The sequence below is a fragment of the Falco biarmicus genome, chromosome 3, assembly GCF_023638135.1.
Source record: "Falco biarmicus isolate bFalBia1 chromosome 3, bFalBia1.pri, whole genome shotgun sequence".
Taxonomy (NCBI): Eukaryota; Metazoa; Chordata; class Aves; order Falconiformes; family Falconidae; genus Falco; species Falco biarmicus.
Window position 1 is genome coordinate 120,366,944 of NC_079290.1, and position 19,212 is coordinate 120,386,155.

Genomic DNA, 19,212 nt, shown 5'->3' on the forward strand with positions numbered 1-19,212 from the left:
ATGCTCCAAAACAAAACTCATCTCATCCAAATGAGATGGCTGCAGTGTGGCTCCTGGCACCCTTCACAGTCCTCCACTGCAGCTCTGCACCACCCAGCTCCCCATACATTCTCACACCACAGGACAGCAACATGTGGTTTCATCCTGCAAAATCACAACTTAAAAAAGAAAAAAAAAGAAAAATAAAAGGTGCAAAATAATTTGTGTGCTTCAGGGCCACATAACACCCAGGGAAGAGCCAGAGCCACACTCCACAATGTGCAGCCTGCCTGCCCTGACTGCAGCTAGCTCTGCACAGTGCAGGTGTGAGCCACCAGCCTCACAGCGTCCCAGCGATAGGGACCAGTCCCTGCCCGCTCTTTTTAGCTATGGAGACGTAGCCCGTGTACCCCAGCCCTCCTGACGCTGGTATAAGGTGGGCTTTACTAACACAGGGCTTGAGAACTGGTAACTCCCGCTGGCTGTAATTTAATTCTACAGTTGCCTCAAGAAGCTGTAAAATCTCCACCTTTGGAGACACTCCAAGTGTCACCAGCCACCATCCTAAGCAGCCTGATCTAACCTTGGAGCTGAGCCTGAATTCAAAGCCAGCCAAGCTCTGTGTGCGGGGCTGGACCAGACAACATCCAAAAGCTCCTTCCAACTTGACATATCCTAGGTGGAATCACGCTACAGGCTTTAGCAAGCCTGAAACACCCCAGTGAAGAGGACAGTCTTCCGTCTAGGGAGAAGAAAGTGAACAGCAGAACATGTAAGGTCACAGGCACTGCAGGACAGGAAGTAACGCAGTACGAATGTATGTGGTCTTTACACCGTTCAGGGACTGAAGATTAAAAGAAAAATCTTAAAGTAATAAATAGCAGAAGCTACAGTTTGGTATCCAAGGGGGAAAAAAGGACTATTTCCACACAGAGAGATCTTCCTGAATGACCCTAGACAAAAACATGCCCCTGATGAGAATTTGCCAGCTGTGTCAATGACAGGAAGGAGACAATCTTACTTTTGCATCAAATCAAGTACTCAAGATTTACATAGCCCACCACATGCTCCAATACTCCATATCTCCAGAACCTAACATTTGTACAAAGCTGCATAGCAGAGTTAAAACTCCCCTCTTTTTCAAAAGCTGTATTTCTCATGCTTGTGTATATCAAGATAATCTTGCAAGCATAGACCACAGCTTTACATGGTGTTGGTTTCTAGAATTTATATCCTGAAAGGACAGATCAACGTATAAATTCACTTCAGCAGGATGGTACCTTAAAAATCTAAGAAGGCCAACTGATTTGCTGCCTTTTGTAGCAAATAAAGTACCTTTCTCACAGTTTCAAACAACTTCCACTCACCGAGATATCAAAAGCGGCAGCGGCTCCACTGAACTGTCATGGGCTCTAGTTCCCCATCATTCCTACAAGACAGTAAAGTCAGTACAAATACTGCAGCATATCAAACCTGAAAGCACAGAGACAAAATGAAGAAGTTTGCACTTAATTGCAGAAAGGCTAGGTTACCAGCTGCATTATTCATGTTCATATTTAATTCATTTAAAACATCCAAATTTAAATTTAAAGACAGCTGCAACAAACATTCCCACTTGCCATAGCAAAGCAGCGCAGAACTTGACACAATTTAAGTTCAGCTTGCAATAAGTACATGGAACCACAGCTGTTAAACACCTTTGATATGAGTAAGATCACATCAACTGAGTTGATATAAAATAGTTCAGCTTTTGTAAAATGAAACTATCACACAAAGAAGGATTTAAAAGACTAGACCTGATTAGTAATAAAAAGGAAAGAGACCACAGGAGAGGCATATAACATAATGAACAGCATGAAGGGAGTGAACTGGGGACTCTAAATTATCCCTTCCACAGTACAGCAGGGCAAACCTATAACACAAAAGAAAACCCCCAAGTATATACCAGGAGAAGGAAAATTTGTTTACTGGAAACTAACAGCCATGATAACATCCTCCACGAAGAAGTTGAAAGACAAGTAAACAAGTAACAGTAAAAAAGGACAAAGACATTCAAAAGCAAAACCAGCATTTGTAACTGCATCAAAACATGAAACACACAGGCCGTTGGTACTCACACCTCAAGCAAAAGCTGACTGAAAAGGTGGGGTGGTCGGTCAAAACCTGCCCACCACACTTCTGTGTTAGCTGCTGTGTTTTGGCAAGGAAAAGCCGAGCGCTTGCCTTCCTACCAGCCTGCAGCCAGGGGCAGGACACAGCTCAAGACACGGGTTAGTTAGCACCCCAGTAATCTCTTCCATTGATTTACACCAAGATTTACACCTCAGATGTATTTTCCTTTTTCTTGTTCAAAAAAATAAAGGCAGCACAGAGGCAGCCAGGACTGGGAAGACCATCCCAGATCATTCCCAGCTCAGACTGCCTCTCCAGCAGCCACACTGCACAATCCTCAGCGCAAACACAGCCAAAATGCGTCTTAATCTAATTAAGTTCTCCCCCCCACTGCTTTTACCAACAGACTCTTCCCAAAGCTCATCCTTATCATCCCTAAGGGGAGAATGATTCAATTTACCTGCGCCAGACTGGAAGGGACTTTCAGTGTTATAGGGTAGCCTGCTCTGCAATATTCTTCCACTAAATGTTGCAATTGCGATGTCAGTAAAACAAAAAGTGAGAAAATGTGGGTGGAAGGCACTGTCACATCTATACAGACCTCATAAGATGCATGTAATCTCTTTATCTACAAAGCCTCCGCTCCTTCAGAGTGCATAATTATGAAAAGAGTTAAAGCTGAGGTTCTTAATGTCTCTTCTAGGCACTTCTTTACTCCACTAAAGGCACCACTTGCATCTGAATTATTTCCTGGGGTTGTCTGGACTTCCTATTATATGAGGAAGATTATGGTGAACCTTGGGATGGAGGCCAAGTCAGTTCACAGCGCTACCATGTTTGATTGAAAGGGTAACTGAAGTTTTGTTTACAGCATGCCAAGCTTCAAACCTCTTTGGACAATGCAGTTGCCAGCAGGCAAGATGTTTTCAGAAAGAAGAGGAAGAGAACTACCAACAGTGAAGCTGAAAAATGGTTTTATTAGGTTAGATACATACCCCACAGATTAGGATCGCGGAAAAAAGAAAAAAAAAAGAAAACTCTGCATATTGCCAGAGGACTGTGAGAATGACGCTTCTTAGAAATCCCATGGGACAGCAACAAGAGAATCCCGGCTCCACATAATGCAAAATGCCTGCAGTCATTGGGTTTTTTCCTTCCACAAAAGCATGGGTCTTGAGCACCAAGACCAGTCCAGCTAGTAAAAATCCCTTCTACATGACCTCTGCTTCAATTGAGTTTGTCTTCATGGGTATCTTCCCATCAGACACTATCAATGTTTCCAATAATGAAGAGCTATCCCTTACAAATTTCCTTAGGAGATGTGATGGCAGTGTTTTAAGTTCCTGCCCGTCAAGGGTGATGACAGCGCTGCCATTGCAGCTTCCCAGCTGGAAGCTCAGGCTGTGCCGGGTCCTGTTTCAGCACCGTTCTGGAAGCCCGTACATGCACCATGAGTTACACTCCCAGTTGCATCCCGACCCACTTAGAAAACCAGGAAGAGAAGTGATGACCAGTTGCATATGACCACCTCGGCTTGCTCATTTTGCCAATTTTCATTTCTATGCTAGAGAAAGAAAGGTACTTTCAGCCTCCTTGAGAAATTAGAAGACTGCCAGCACGTGATTCCAAACGCTTCTTACCTCTTCTGGTTTTGACACTGGACTTAGCTCCTTAAGATTTCTGCCTGACCTGTGGACAGGATAACTTTTTCTGTTCTAAAATCATGGGTTTCCCCCCCCAGAGCACACTCCAGTGAGCCAGCCAACTGACCCCTCTTCTGGGTAGAAGCCAATGACCAGCAGACAGCTCCCAGCACCACCCTGCACACCAGCCTCCTCAGCACCACAAGGAGTACTGAAACAAAATTAGCAACAAATGCTTACACCAGACCTGAAGGAAACTCTCAAGAATGAGCAGCCACTAAGTTTGAAGAGGCGAGTCCAAATTTTTCTTGACCAACAGGTTTATTTCCTTCCACCTCCCTGTTACCATCCTCCTGGACAAGACCGGAGTTTTATTTCTCCTTGTCTGTGCAAAGCTGCATGTTTGGCAGCTCTGAACAAAGGCTGATGAAGCTGCAGCACCTCTGCAAGCATCCCCCCTCCTTAGGACTCCAGGGTCCTTACGTTCATACTAGGAAATTTTTCAAAGAAACAATGAAGGTTGGTATTTCCATCTGGAGTACTGATCCCCTTGTGTGATCTGAAATATCTGATGGCTGCAAACCATTACTCCTTTTTCTACCAGAAGGATTTTGTGTCATTTCCAACATATCTCTCTCTGGAACTAATTTTCTTTCTACCATGTAAGAAGTGGACTGATAAACTCCAGACATCATGACTGGCTCCTCAGAAACACATTCTTGTGAAAGATGTTAAGACACGGAGGTGTCTCAAAGACGTGATCACGAGCAACGCACTTCCTTAGCTTCTAAGCCAAGTCTCAGGGGAGAACTTATTTTAAGCGAGACAAAAACATGTGCAAAACTTGGATAGACCATGTCTCTACAATGAAAATATCAACTTTATGACTTCCTTTTGAACACCTTCAGGTTGGAAGGGAGAGGAGATGGGTCAGCCTTCTAGGAAATGACAGCTGGATCATCAGACACTGCTGAGTCGAGCCTAAGGGAAAGCCGATGGCTCAGGATGACGGTGAAAAGCTGGGATCACTGGAAGCAATCACTCCCCACCGCAAGGGAGGCTGCAGCAGTTACCAGCTTTCATGACTGTGGAGGAAATGAAATAAAACCTCGCAGGATTCCAATAAAGGTTTCCTTCTCTCTCAAGAAAAACCCAGCATGGGCCTTGGCTCAAAATAGAAATATCTTGCTGTGTATCGCAGTGAGCAAACCCTGCTCTCCATGAAGATTCAAGAGGCTGCAATAAGAACTACATGTTTGGCACGCTCCCGGAACAGGATACTCAGGCCGAGAGAAACAGAGAGAGGGAAGGGCTTTGAAAAAGAGCCCTTCTTTTTAAAAAATGGCCTCATTGCAGTTGGGGTTAGGGAAGCTTCATTATGCTCCGGAATTATTTCAGCATAAAGGGATCCTTCATCGCTGGTCCTGTTGCTGTACTGACTTTCAGGCTTTGTGTTGCCGTTGTTTCCCTTTGGGTGAGCAATGCGCATGCCCCACCTCCCAGTGTGAACGGGGCCAACAAGACCATGGCCAACAAGACCATGGCTCACCACAAATGTTTTGAAGGAGCTCCGGGAAAAGCAGCAGGTCTCTGTTTCTGGGTGTTAAGCACAGACGTTTCTGACCTGTACCACCACTGTACCTCCAGTGGAGCTCTCCCAGATGCACCATAACATAAACCAACAGAGAGGACTGACTTTTGGGGCAGGTGAAGCACCATTTACATGTAGCAAACCGAGGGACTGATGGACTTAGCAAGTGCTGTATAGGAAGAACATGCCAAAGCAAGGAATTGAATCTGTGTGCCCTAGCCTGATGTTTCTGCCACTGAACCATCTGTGTTATAACTATTAGGTGTCAGCAGGACTCACACAGTCAGATGTTAAAAGTTTTCTGCCTTTAGAAGGGGAATGGCTTGGGCTATAGCAGTGGAAGCTATATGGAGTGGGATGACAGCGTATCCAACACCCAGCCCACAGAGGTCACTTTGAAGCAGAGGAGAAAATCTATCACGCATGCACACTACAGTCCTGACCCTGGTATTTTCCGACCATACCCTGACACCCCGATAGCCAGCAGCCAGGCCACATGCCAGCTCTGCACATACCTGGGTTTCCTTTCAAAGCAATCCCAGGAGCACAGAGGGGTGCAGAGATGTGGTGCACCCCAGCACGCCTCCCCATCACCCGGGCACAAACTGGAAGGTACAGACAGAGCAGGGTGCAACGCAGAGCACCCTCTCCCATGAGGGTGCACCCAGCCTGCCGAGGCTCAACAGGCAGGCCAGACTGATGCAGGCAGTAAAGTTTTGCAGCAATGTGGCTATTTTAATCTGCACTGAGCCACATCCAAAAGCTATTAATGAAAGCAGATGGCTTACAGAAGACCTTGAAATGGGATTCTGTCCATGACAGTTACAAAGTCACCCCATACAAAAGCACACAATAGGACGCTTCGAAGTCTTTAAATAAGAATTTAAACAGGAGTGCATAAAAAAAAGAAACAAAACAGTGCATGGTTTCCATACCATCAGGCTCTAACAGAGGCACAACCTTCTCTCCCAGCTATATGACAAGCTAATACAGCACCCTCCCACAGTAAATCATGACTGCTTTTCCAGAGAGCAGTTACACACACGATGTACGTGGCCTCAAAAATGTGCCCCAATGTGTACACTCTTCACAGGTCTCTGTTCAACAGCCAGAACATATATTGTACAAAAACCTGTTTAATCAACCTTATACTTACTCTCTGCTGGACTGCGTCTTACTAAAAACTACTAAAACCTAAGCTCTTTAGGGGATGGGAGGTATGGGAAGACAGTATCAGGTGGATAAATATATGCATCGTTTGTAATACTAATTGATGAAATGAATGTACCTTAAATCCAGGAAAACAATACATACCCACGTCCCTAGCAAGGGGAAACAGGAGTTAATCCAGAAAGAAAGGTCTGACCTCCAGTTGTGTCTCTATTGGAAATGTCACAACAGACCGTGCAACAATGCTGCAAGCTGGATGTGAGAATTCCTGAAAAAAGGTTTTGCATTAACTATTTCTAGTAATGTAAGTTCGATAAAAGTTTCAGCGTAACATCCTCAGGAGACCATAAGCAGGAAAAGGCAGCTTGAGGGGGAATAAAAAAAACAAAGGGATGGTAATTAAGGGACACAACAGAAATGTAAATGAGGAAAGCCTTGGAAAGAGAGGGGAAGGAGATGACCCAATCCCTTATATTACCCCTGTATCTTGCAAGCACTCCAGCACAAGGGAGGAGGATGCTCCCCAGGGACAGACACACAGGGTGAGGTGTTTCCACTGAAACAGCAGAAAGGGAGATGAGAGCTCAGGGAGCAGACAAGAGCAAACCAGCCCTGAAGAAAAGGAACAAAACCACCACTCTCTAATGAGCTAAAATACTAGAGATGTGGGGGATGATGATGGTTATGTACACCTAGCATTGCATTTTCCTGTCTTGTGCTTTTCTTCTGTAACAATTCTGTAACAATTAAATTGAATGCTTAGCAATAACCCTTGGGAAGATATACAGGATGAAAACTTTCATCTTTAAGCCTCACATGGCATCAAAGCAATCGTTAAGCATGTTACTTAGAGTGTGTAAGGTGCTCTCTTCCCTCATCCAGCACAAAGTAACGACCTTCTCCAGAGTTACTTATTTCTTAACTTCCTGGGGTCCCCCACCAACCCAGTCACATCCTTACTGGCAGGCAGCACTGTGGGGGGCAACGACTCAAGTCACACACTCAAGGGTGAATTCTTACATAGATCCCTATACAAAACTCTGTCGCTGACACACCAGCCATACAGCCAACCTTCCCCACCTGCCAGACACAACTGCCTCTGAGAAAACAGGTTCAGGAGGGCAAAGAAGACCAGGTAAGATGATCCCTTTAGTATATATCTATATCTATATATCCTTAGAGTGCCAAATCTCAGGATCTCTCCTGTCAAGCAGTACAGCCAGATTCAGAGTCAAGCTCTTCCTTCCAACACTCCCAGCAGCTGATTCTTCTTGTGCAAATGAAGGACAGACCACAAAAGTTCCCACTGATTTGCCCCATCTGCAAAAGAAATGCCCAAACCCTCATAGTACAGAGCAGAGCCACACAAACCTGGATTTGCCCCTGCTATAGCTGAAAAGGAGTCAGTCTCCGCTGCTTGGAGTGTGGAGACAGATAATCCAGTCCCCAACAGAGGGAAAGAATGATGTCCAGAAGGGTGAAGGGAGAGGCTGCACCACTGCTGTTGCCTGCCCCTTCCAGCCCAGCAGCAGCCTGCCAAGGCACCAGGGCTGCACGGGAGAAGACAGCTCACAGAAACCCACTGTACCCCAAGGGGAATAGCGTGCCAGGGCAGGAAGCAAACATCTTTGTTTTATTTTCTGGCTCATGTAGAGAGATATTAATTCATCCATTTCTTAGGAAAAAGAAAGGAAATTGCAACAGTGCAACATGTCAAGACAGACTAGAAGAGCCAGGCTCACCAAGGATGGGTATTAATTACTGCTTTCTATTTTTATCCTGTGTATAACTCTGGTCTCGTCTGTGACTTAAGGAGCTAAAATCCCAGGAGTCAAAACTGTAAATCTACTGAAAAAGGTGAAATATCCTCTACAGGCTGCAAAGTCTGGAGAAAAAATTCTAACAAGCACCCATCAAAAACTTCTGTAAATTTTAATAACAAAAGAAAAAACAGTCTAGCAGTACACAGGAATATTATCTCAAGAGAATTACTCCCAGAGAGGAAAAATCACTAGCCAGATCCTGCAAGAAACCCTGAGCAGATTGCTTTTAATGATGTAAAGAAAAAGTTGTTAGGCTACTTTACTATCCTGAAGGGCCAAGAGTTTGAAAAACTAAGATACGTTGTGGGGCCCTCCACTGTTGTCTGTACAAGCCACTATGAAATCTCTTATTTTGGCAACAACATGTACATACGGTAGACGCCAGTATAAAAAAACACAACACAACATGACCACAAGCGACCAAAAGTCCATCCTGCAGCTATGAAAGTATGTTCAATGGCTGCCAAAGAGCTAATGAAAAAAATGCACTCTTACAGACTCTATCTGCTAGACATTAAACTACCTGCTGGACATTTTGTACAGCTTATAAAGCCATAAAATATCACAGGGCATTTACAGATTTTTCCAGCTGACAACAATATGAAATAACTGAACAGACCCAGAACAGACAGAGTCCTCTGGTCCGGCAGAGTGGATAACACTGAATATATACTGCCACATACACAAGCAGAAATCGTGCCAGCAATGCACAAGATGAGCAAAGCTCATGGTGATGGAAAATGAGCCAAGATAACAAAGCCATCCCTCACCCTCCCTGTAAAGCTGGATCAACAGCAGGACTGCCCAGATTTACAGCGCAGGGACTTGGATAATGCCCAAGTGGAATCAGTTCCTCCTGCCCTGTCTGGGGCACAGGCAATTCACCATCAAGTGAGCCACTGTCTCCTGCCACGCTGGGAGACATGTGGCATTGTAAAGCCACCCAAACCCCTCCATTTTGGGACTGCAGAAATGACAACATGGATTTCACCCCTGGAGACATGTGACAAGCCAGGAGGTCTGGCTGTCCACCACAGTTTATTTCCCTTGTGCTAAGAGTCAAGGCAAGGTGCTCCAGGCAAGCAGCGAGGTGGTAGCCTCGCTGGTTAGAGCTGATACCTCTTGCCAATTAGTCACCCATATCTCCTGGATGATGTCACATCAACTGCACATAACATGAGGTACAGCCGATATTCTGCTACAGAAAAAAAAGCATTTTACTGAGTAATCTGCACCTAAAGACAGAAATACTAAGAGCACCAAAACCTGAATGGTGTTACTTCCACCTCCTAGAGAACAACATGGGAACCGTGCATGACACTGTTACTGAACCAGTAAGAACTACTAACATGGATGGAAATTAACAGCCCTAGCATTTGGTGGCTGATTGCTAATGTAGTGATGTGCTAAGTTTTCAACCTTCCATCTGCAGCTGATACTCTAATGGAGACCCCCACCTGAAAACATTTTTTAATGATTCTGTCCTACCTCAAGAGTTATTTCCTTCAAGAGTCTGACTAAGAACTCAGGATGCAAGCTGATGCTGAGGATGATTCCACCATCTTTTTGCTGGCAGGTGCAAGCTTGCCAGACACCAGAAACTCTTGGGCTGGAACTGTACAATCGCAATCAGTACACCGCTGCCCAGCCCAAACGCAGCATTATGCAGCTACAAGGCTCCCAGTTCAGGGCTGCCTCGCATGGGGCTTGCTACCAGCAAAAAGCAGGGAGTATCACTTTCCACCTGCTAGGTACCTTCCACCTGTCTTACAGGTCTGGAGAGCCAGCGTACGCACATGCAGAAGGGTGTTTCTTATCAGACTATAGAGGCATCCAGCCAACAGAAGCGTTCAAACAACTGCTTGACAACACAATTGTGCTCTAGGTACACGCGACAGTGAAAAGTTTCACCAAGGACTTCTGCAGAAGCAAAACGGAAGTAAAATTTTGAAGTTTAATACATAATGAGACTAAAAACTACAGCGGCAACAATTTCCAGGAGCTGGGCAGATAAGAGGGCAGGGGCACTGCAAATGCATCATGCACATATGCTGTTAAAGTCCTGCCTTGCAGGGCTGCTGAAGAGTCACACACTGCCAGCACAAAAACACAATCCAGGAAATATATGAGCCCCTGAGATAGCAATTAGCAGATACTAGTGGCTAGAAAATACGGTAAGAAAGCAGGATAACTGTGTTACAGAAATCTTCATGCAACGCAGTAAGCTTCAATATGGTAAGTGGCCAGCAGTCCACCCCAGACCATCTGGGCTTTGCAAGGCAGTAACTCTCATCCCATGAAAGAATTTCAGTGCCTCACCCCTTTTCTTTCCCCTTCCTGAAAAAAAAAAAAAAAAAAAATCAATCACAGCCATTTCAACTGTAGATCTCTCTCTGAAATGCATCGTAACAATTTTATCAGACTGAAATGAAGAAATGTTATGATAATGCCTTTAAATTATTAGGAAGACCCACTGCAGCAAGTTAAGGGATGGGAAACTAGCTGCAGATGCACATTTCATAAAATGTTCAACCACTGGAAAAGGAGACAAACCCCCATGACAGAGAACAATATTCTGCTCCTCTCTGCTCAGCAACAGTTTTATCAGCAGCGTCTCTATATGATGTTTTGAAGTAATTTAACTTTTAATGTCATCTTGATTTTTGTATTACTAGCAAAAAACTCTGTAAGATGTTTGAGACGTGCATTTTTCTATAGAAGTATGAGACAACTGGGGAATTCATGATATACAATTTTAATAAAACACATGTCACCTCAAGCACCACATTTTCACTGACATCAGCACAGATCAAGGACTGTTAGTTATGGCCGATACAACACAAGGAGTCGGGACCAGGGCTTCCCAGCTGCCACACATGTGTAATTAAACGCACGGCAGTGCACAAGAGCCAGCAGACATTCTCTGAACACAGAAGGGAAAGGTAGAAAGGAAGATCAAACTCTACACAAATGATTGCCTTTACATATACAGAATTTTTCTTCTGTTTGGTAGCCTGCCAGAGAGAAGGTGAAATGTCAAAACGGTGGGGTTGAAGTACAGCAATACCGGCCTGAAATCAAGCAAAGCTCCTTAATCATCTGGATAGTCAGGCACTGGAGTAGATTGCCGAGGAAAGTCTGAATCACCATCATTGGAAATCTTTAAGAACAGCTTAGACAGACTTCTAGGAAACACTACCTCGAGTTAATCCTTCAAGGTCACTCCTAGAAACACTGAAACAACCAAGACTTTCTTCATAAGCATATATCTGATCACACAACCGTTGCAGTAATTTGCTGGACTGTAGCATCTTTTTTTAAAATTTGCCAGAACAAGACACGCCCCCCCCCCCCCCCCCAAAAAAATAAAAAAAATAAAAAAAGGCAAACACACTCAGTGTATAGAGAGCAGCAGCCTCCAGGCTGCAGGAACGTTCGCTCAACTTATTTTTAGAAAGTGGAATTGGTGCGACTTCCTCCTCAGTCCACATCAGACTTCATCAGCTCTTCTGCCTGATCGCTGCGCCTTCATTTAAATAACGCTCCGTGTACATACAGCAGAAATTTCTCATACTTTACGTGCACCACACGGGCAGGAAAGGCCACGCTCCGGCACAAGAGGGGAGCCACACAGAGCTGCAAAGAGGTGGGGGCCTCTTTGCAGCAGTAACAGCAGTGAGCACGTTCAATCCGAGCTTGGGGAGCCAACCTCACCCTAACGCAGTCACCTCTGCAGACCAGCCGGTTTCAGGGCATAAAGCAGCACGGTGTGGACGGTCTTTTGTGCTGCTAGGAGCCAGAGCCAAGTCCAGGTTCTTGGCTCAGAGAAGTGCTGCTCGTCCCTGTCTCCCCCCACGACGTGTGTGCAGCCCATCCCGGCTTCCTGAGGGCTCTGCTTGCTGGCTGCTGGCAGCAGGGGACACAGGGAGGGCAGGCAGCCTCTGGCAAGCGGCCCAGCTGGACACGCATCCCACGGATGCTTCAAACGCAGGCAGGCGGAGAGGGCTCGCCGTGGTGGGAGGAGGCAGGGGCTTACCCGAAACAGGGAAGGGAAAGAGAGGCCCAGGAGCAGGGCATAAGGTGCAGCCGTGGCACGCAGGGAGGTCAGGCGGACAAAGGCCGGCAGCGGGCTGGAGGCATTGCAGCACCGCCTCTTCCAGGCGGGCGGGCGGCAGGAGGGCGATGCTGAACCGCATCCCGAGGGACTGTGGCTTGCTCGGTGTAGAAGCAACGCTGGGCTTTTCACCCTGCACAGAGCTCTGCCAATGCTAAACTGAAAGAAACAGCACAAGCATCCTCCAGCTCCGCCACCACCCCCCTCCCCAACACAAATTCCTTGCTGGAACGCAACAGCTTTTCCACCACCACCCCCCTCCCCTTCCCCCCGCAGGACCTTGCCCTGGAGCCAAATATCAGCAGTACCCCAGGGAGCTCAGAAGGGTGCACCTATCCCCTACAAGCCCAAGCAAACCACAGCAGATGTAGCTCCAGCAACATGTGAATCAAACTTGTTCCCTCACCACAACATCCAGGAGAAGGGACCTGACATAGTGTCCGCTGCAACACAGGAAGGGCCAGGAGGGAGGAGGAACTGTGTTTCTCAATGGGCAAAGATGGAGCTTCACAAATTTCCACTGGCATCTACTCCTACGGTTTCCATTGCTAAAAACACAACTGAGACACTGAGAGGTTTCTGGACTGTTCACACTGTGTCTGTCTGGAAGACATAAGAGCTAATTGAAGTTGGTTAACTTGGAGCACTTGGCTGGGAGGAGGTAGCTCCAAAAGGAGGTAGGCTTCTGTCTGGTGCCAACACCATTCTATTTACAACACATACAAAATAACTTGTGAGCAAGAAATGGAGAGAGGTGTACATATGTCAGCAGCACAAGCTTGTCCCAGGGGAAAAAAAAAGATCCTGCACTGAACTCTCACATCAACTCCTTCATGTCGGTAATCACCATATCGACTCATGTCTGCTCTCGTTCCCTTATCTCAAATGACCAGTTACCAACCAGAGAGTGGAGCTGCAAGGGTGACTTACTGCTGCTGACAAAGTCAGATCTCAAGAAGACAAGTGCTGGTAGACTCCTCTACAGCAGCTTAAGACATCACTCTGTCCATCTGGCCTGTTGGACGAGGCTGCCATGCAATCAGCAGAGGCAGCAAAATGGACATTCATCTTTCCCTTCAGTTCACAGACAATTTCTTGAACTTTTGCTCAGGATGAGTCTGCATAAAACCATGAGACTATGCGCAGCAGGAGAGGAGGCACAGAGGCAAATTCTGCTTAAATCCCTGCTACAGTGGCAGAAACATTTGGTAGGTGTCTGAGCGAACCCTGCAGAATTGCAATACTGTACATCACGGTGTCTAAATCTGCTAGAGGATGTCTGTCAGAAAACTTCATAAAAGAGTCAAGTACTATTCTGTTTTTTTAAAGAAAATTTAATGCAGATGGAGATCTCTGGGCATTAAAGTTTTCAGTACCAGCCAGGCTGCAGCGATGTCCCTATACCAAACTGTCCTGCTTGGTGAGAGCTCACAATTGAAGCTACTTCTGCAATTTCCTATTAATGGAAACTGCTATGCAGGACAATCAGCAAAGAGCACAGCTTTGCAAACTAGAGGTGGTGGTGATCTCCAGTGCTCAGGTGCTCTCACCAGATACTGGTCTGACACCACCGTCTCAGGCCACTAGATATGGATGAGTCTTTTGCTCTAAGCCCAGTGAGACCTGGTGATACAGATGGAAGATTTCACGTGCTTCCTCTCAGACATGCACTATCACTTTAAACACTAAGCAAGCATTCTATAAAAGTTTCCACTATTAAGACACTTAAGCTTGGTAAGAAAGGAATTTTTCACAAATGCATCTGAAAAAAACCCACAACAAATAAAAGGCATTTTCCTTTAGGACTAGACCCTGTCATCCTGCAAATAAAGCGGGATGAAACATTGTTCATATCACTCAGCCTGGAGAGCACACGCTACACCAGGGCATACTGCTGGGGTGAAGGAGGGAGTCAAGAGTTATAGTTCCATTACACTGAAGTTTAGTTCTGGGGATTATTTTTACCTTGGCCTATTCCTGAATTATATAAAATATACACATATGCAGGAGATTAACCACCTTGCAAAAGAAGCTGGCAGCCAGAGCTGCTGCTCTGTCCTGAATGTATCTTGCTTCATGTCTCATGGACCCCTCCTGGCCATCTTGTTAGGAAACTTTTCAAACATAAATGAACAAGTAAGTGACTCAAAATCTGCTTGTCTCATCACAAACTGAATTTCAGTTGCAGCGAAGAAAACGAAAAGGAAAAAAACCAGGGGGCTAGATGCAAACATTATGGCTTTAAGAGACCCAAACATGCCAAGCTTTAACTTATACCAGCTTGGAGCCCACACTGCTAGCACGCTACTCCCGGTTTTGCAAATAGGAGTTCACTGAGCACGCCAAGTCCTTTGCCACAAATGCATGGTTCAACATGCAAATATGCAAACATCTGATCTGCATCCTTTTTCACATAACAGTAACTTAGACATACCCAAAACGGGGTCACTTGGACCAACTTATTACAACTGCTCCACAGAAGCTCAACTAACAGAGTCCTACCACGCCCAGCCTGACCACAGAGCTTTAAGGAAAGTGTGGATCAACAACAGAGTCCAGAGAGGGGCAGAGATCAGCTGTGCAGACAACAAGCCCATGCAAAATAGCAAAGAAACAGAGTCTAATCAGCTCAGGAAGAGGGAAAAAAAAATAGTCTTCAAATACTTCAAATTTTGCTACAGAGATGTAGGGAGTAGAGTGTTCTTCACGTGCCCTGGAGATCAGAGAAGCAGGAACAGGCTTAAAGTGCAAGACAAAGATTTTAGATTAAACACCACAAAAACCTCTTTAATGGTGAAGAGGCCCAAGTGTCAGCATACATCATCTGCATAGGATGTGAAGTTGCCAGCAGGAAGAGCTTCAAAAGAAGAAACATTACCCAGGAAGGGTTTCAATGTACACCTGACCTTACCCCACGGTTGGGAAACAAGGACAGCATCTCTGCAACTCCTCTCTAGGCACACTGTGTCTGAGGCTATCAAACAGTTTCAGAGATTCCTTTAAATTACATTTATGGCATAGACACAATCCACTCTACTCTGAAACACAACTACTTAACGAATAATATATCACGATTTATACCCTAGCAGCATCTTTCATTTAAAGACACCAAACTCTGCAGCAAAATTCACCAACTTTCTAGAGATGTGACTTCAAGAATTAAAATATTACTAACATTTTAGACACAGGAAAACCAGAGGGCACAGGGTCACAACTTGCAGGATATGCCACTTGTGCTCCTGTTCTAAGCTCTGCATTTGCTTTAATTAGCTGAATATCTGATTTATTTAATACCAACTATTTGACCAAAAAGCAGATCATCAAGATGTAGATTTATTGTTTCCTAAGATGTAAACACTGATACAGGAAGACTGAGGGTCAGTGTATCTCTCTCAAATAAAACACACTTTTACCTTTAATAAATACTTTAAGTATCACAGAAATACCTGTACTTCCTTCTTGCCCACTGTAAAGGGCTCCCCTACTTCTGTCTGCATTTTCATACCATCTACCGGGCAGATCCTGAACTACCCAATCGCACAGCGCAGGCCCTGCGGGGCTCAGCCCACAGCACTTTGTCCAAAGCTGAGCCCCCCATGAGACAAGTTTTATCCCCAGGGCCAAGCCACAAGCCGGTGCTTGATACAAAGCACAAGGGAGGTATGAAACCACCATCCCGCACTCCAAACGTTTGCAGCAAGGGCATGGGGACACCACAGCCCAGCCAGCAGAAGGGTGAGGGTAAGGAAAGAGGAAGGCAGGGAGGAAGAGGAGGAGGAGAGGTGGCTGTCCCCCTGCCCGCAGCCTCGGGACAGCCTGCTGCACGCCATTGCGCAGGCAATCGAACCGAGCTGGGAGAATATTTTTGCCCGATATTACTGGCTGCCGGAGAGGAGCTACCACATGGCTGTTCTCAGCCACTCACTGCACAGTGTTTACTATAAACAACAGTAAACCCAAACAGAGCCAAAAATCAAAGCTGGGTACCCTGGAGCTGGGTCTCCGCGTCCTGACTTTACGCACGGAAGTAATTAGTTTACTATTTCGCTGCTGATCCTAAAGCATCCCAGGCCAAAGGGAGCCAAGTTGCTCAGTGCATCCAGAACTCAGGCTGCCTGTTTAATTTGGTGTCTCTGTCTTTAGTCGTCAAGATTCCAAACTGCTGCCACGGTTTTACACAGGAGCTTCAAAGAGCCTCCGGATTAAACCTGAACGACGCGCAGCAGGAGCCTGCCTGACACTGTGTTTATTTTTAAACACTTTAGAGTGCACGGAAAGCGCAGCCCTCGTCTTACCCCCGCTCTGTCAAGCGCGGGGCTCGGGGGGTGGGGTGCGGGGGCTGTGGAGGGGGCGCGGATCTTTCCCCAGGGACGGCGGTTACGGGGTTTCTCCGCCCGGTGCCCGGGACCACCCCGACCCCCGGGGGGCAGGGGCCGGCGGCAGGTCCTGCTCAGCGCGCCGCGGTCCGGCTCCGCGACGCGCCGTGCCCACCGGAGGGGACCGCGAGCCCACGAGGGGCAGCCAGGGCACAGCCTCCCCGGGCTCTGCCCGCGGCCACCCCCGGGCACCCCCCGACCGCCGTCCCCAGGCCCGCACAGCGCGCTGGGGCCCCGCAGGCTCGGCCGCTCCGCCGAGCTCGCCCCGAGGCCTCCGGGTGAAGCCGGTGACGGCGGCCCGCGGCAGGCGGCAGAGCTGCTGCGCCCCGTGTCCCCCGCCCCGCGCCGCGGGGCCGTCCCGGCCGGGCCCTGCCGGGGACACCTGGAAGAACAACAAAGCCCCTCGGGGCGGCTCCGCCGGGAGCTGCGCCCCGGCTGGGACGAGGCAGGCGGCCCAGAGCAGGCGCGGGAGGCCGGCGCAGACCCCCGGGGCCTCTGCCCCGTGACCGGCGGGGGGCCGGCGGGAGGCCCCCGGGCCGGGCGGGCCCTGACGGGCGCCAACAGGTGCCGGCGGTGACAGGCCGCCCCGGCCCGCACCCGCCGCGGCCCGGCCCCGCGGGTGAGGCGGCGGCCGGGCCGCGCTGACAGGCGGGATCCACGCCGGGCCGGGCCTGCCGCGCTGCCGCCGCGGGGCCTGCGGGCCCGACCCCCGCCCGGCCCCCGGCAGCGCCTCGCCGGGCCGCGGCGCCCCGTGCCGCCCCCGCCGCCCCCCTCACCTGCGCGGCCGCCGAGCGCTGGGGCTGCTCAGTCCCTCGCCGCCGCCATGTTTCCGATGCGCAGGGAAGGCGGGGAGCGGGGGAGGGAGCGGACAGACCCGGCCCGGCCCGGCCCGGCCCCGCGCCGCCCCCTGCCGCCGGGACGGCGCCGCCGCGCCGCGCTCGGGGGCAGCTCGGGAGGGCCCGGCCCGGCCCGGCCCGGCCCGCTTCGGCCTTCACGAACTGCCCCGCGCGTTGAGCGCTGCGGGCGGCGCCGCGCCGTGTCCGCTCGGGCCGGGCCTCCCGCAGGGCCAGGCCGCTGCCCTCAGCCCGCACCCCGGGTACGGGGCAGCCCCCCACTGTGAGCCCACGCACGGCGTATGGGCAGACCCACGCCATGGTCCCACAGCCTGCGGACAGGCTCCGCTGTGCCCACTCGGGACACCCTGGGCACGGGGCAGCCCCCCACTGTGAGCCCAGCCTGGGGGTGGACCCCCAGTGCCCACCCGGACCCTCTGGGTACCGGGCAGCCATGTCCATCCATGTGTGGGTCTGCCCCAAGCCCTGCCGGGGACCGCAGGGCCAGGCTGGACCCCAAAGCGCAGCCAGCCAGGGGGACAGGCAACCCCTAGTACCCTCTTTCTTCCCACCCTCGGCAGCACGTTGCCCGCCGCCCACCCTGCAGCCCTCTCCCAGACACACGTCAGTGCCCCCCTGTCCCTCCCAGCTAACAGGATACCACTGGTGTCTCACCACCCTCATGGCCCGATCCGCAGCTTGCGCCCAGGGACCCCTGTGCAAGGGACCCCAGGAGCACCCATGGCCTCAGTGACCTCTCCCGACCAGAGACAGACCTCCCTGGGGACCTCCTCCGCCCTGTAGAGCAACCAGAGCCCACCCACGGTACCCCAAAACAGCCCCCAGCACCCCTCAGCAAGGGAACTCCCCAGTAACAAGTGACAGGACAAGGGGAAACGGGCTCAGGCTGCGCCGGGGCGGTCAGATCGGGTGTTGGGAAACATTTCTTCACCGAGGGGGCGGCCAGGCACTGGCACAGGCTGCCCAGGGAGCTGGGGGGAAAGTCACCGTCCCCGGGGGTGCTGAAAAGCCGCATAGATATGGTGCTTGGGGACATGGGCCGGTGGTGGGCTCAGCAGTGCTGGGGTAACAGTTGGCCTCGACGATCTTTTCCAGTGTAACCAACTATTTGACACATGGCTACTGCAAGGGCCACCGTTGCCCCCATGACCCCCATCAGTGCTGCTTTCCCCCCCATCCCTCTGAGCCCCATGCACCAGCACACACGCAGCTGCCTCGCCAGCACTCTGCATTAGCAGAACCCACCGCCTGCTCACCCCAAGCCCCCACCCAAGGCAGTCATCTCCCACCCTTGCCAGTCAGGCCACGGCATTCCCAGTGCCAGCTCCCAACTGGGGATGCTGTTTCCCATGTGTTCCACACACACACTCTGGCTGCGGGGCTGGTCATGCCAAAGGCTCCACTTCCACTGTAAGGTACCACAGCTCAGCAAGCCGTTCCTCTCAAACAGCAACCACATCACGCTGCAGCTGGACACAGAGCATGAGATCACATCCTCTCCCTGCTTGCTGGATTGCCTGGAGAAAAAACAAAAATTATTGGGTCCTGGA

The 19,212-nt window shown here is 49.3% G+C and overlaps 1 protein-coding gene across 11 annotated transcripts in view; it reads right to left on the reverse strand.

Moving 5' to 3' along the window:
- The window catches only part of SCMH1 (Scm polycomb group protein homolog 1), a 71,579-nt gene extending 53,863 nt beyond the window's left edge, over positions 1-17,716 (reverse strand). For 7 of the 11 annotated variants that reach the window (XR_008820738.1, XM_056331585.1, XM_056331591.1 and 4 more), the window contains exons 1-2: positions 17,585-17,715; positions 1,347-1,408 (exon numbers count right to left, since the gene is read on the reverse strand). The gene's annotated coding sequence lies outside the window, so the exon portion shown is untranslated. Of the gene's footprint in view, positions 1-1,346; positions 1,453-17,584 lie in introns of all 11 variants that reach the window. The other 4 variants (XR_008820739.1, XM_056331589.1, XM_056331583.1 and 1 more) reach the window with 3 other exon arrangements.
- Positions 17,717-19,212: the final 1,496 nt, after the last annotated feature.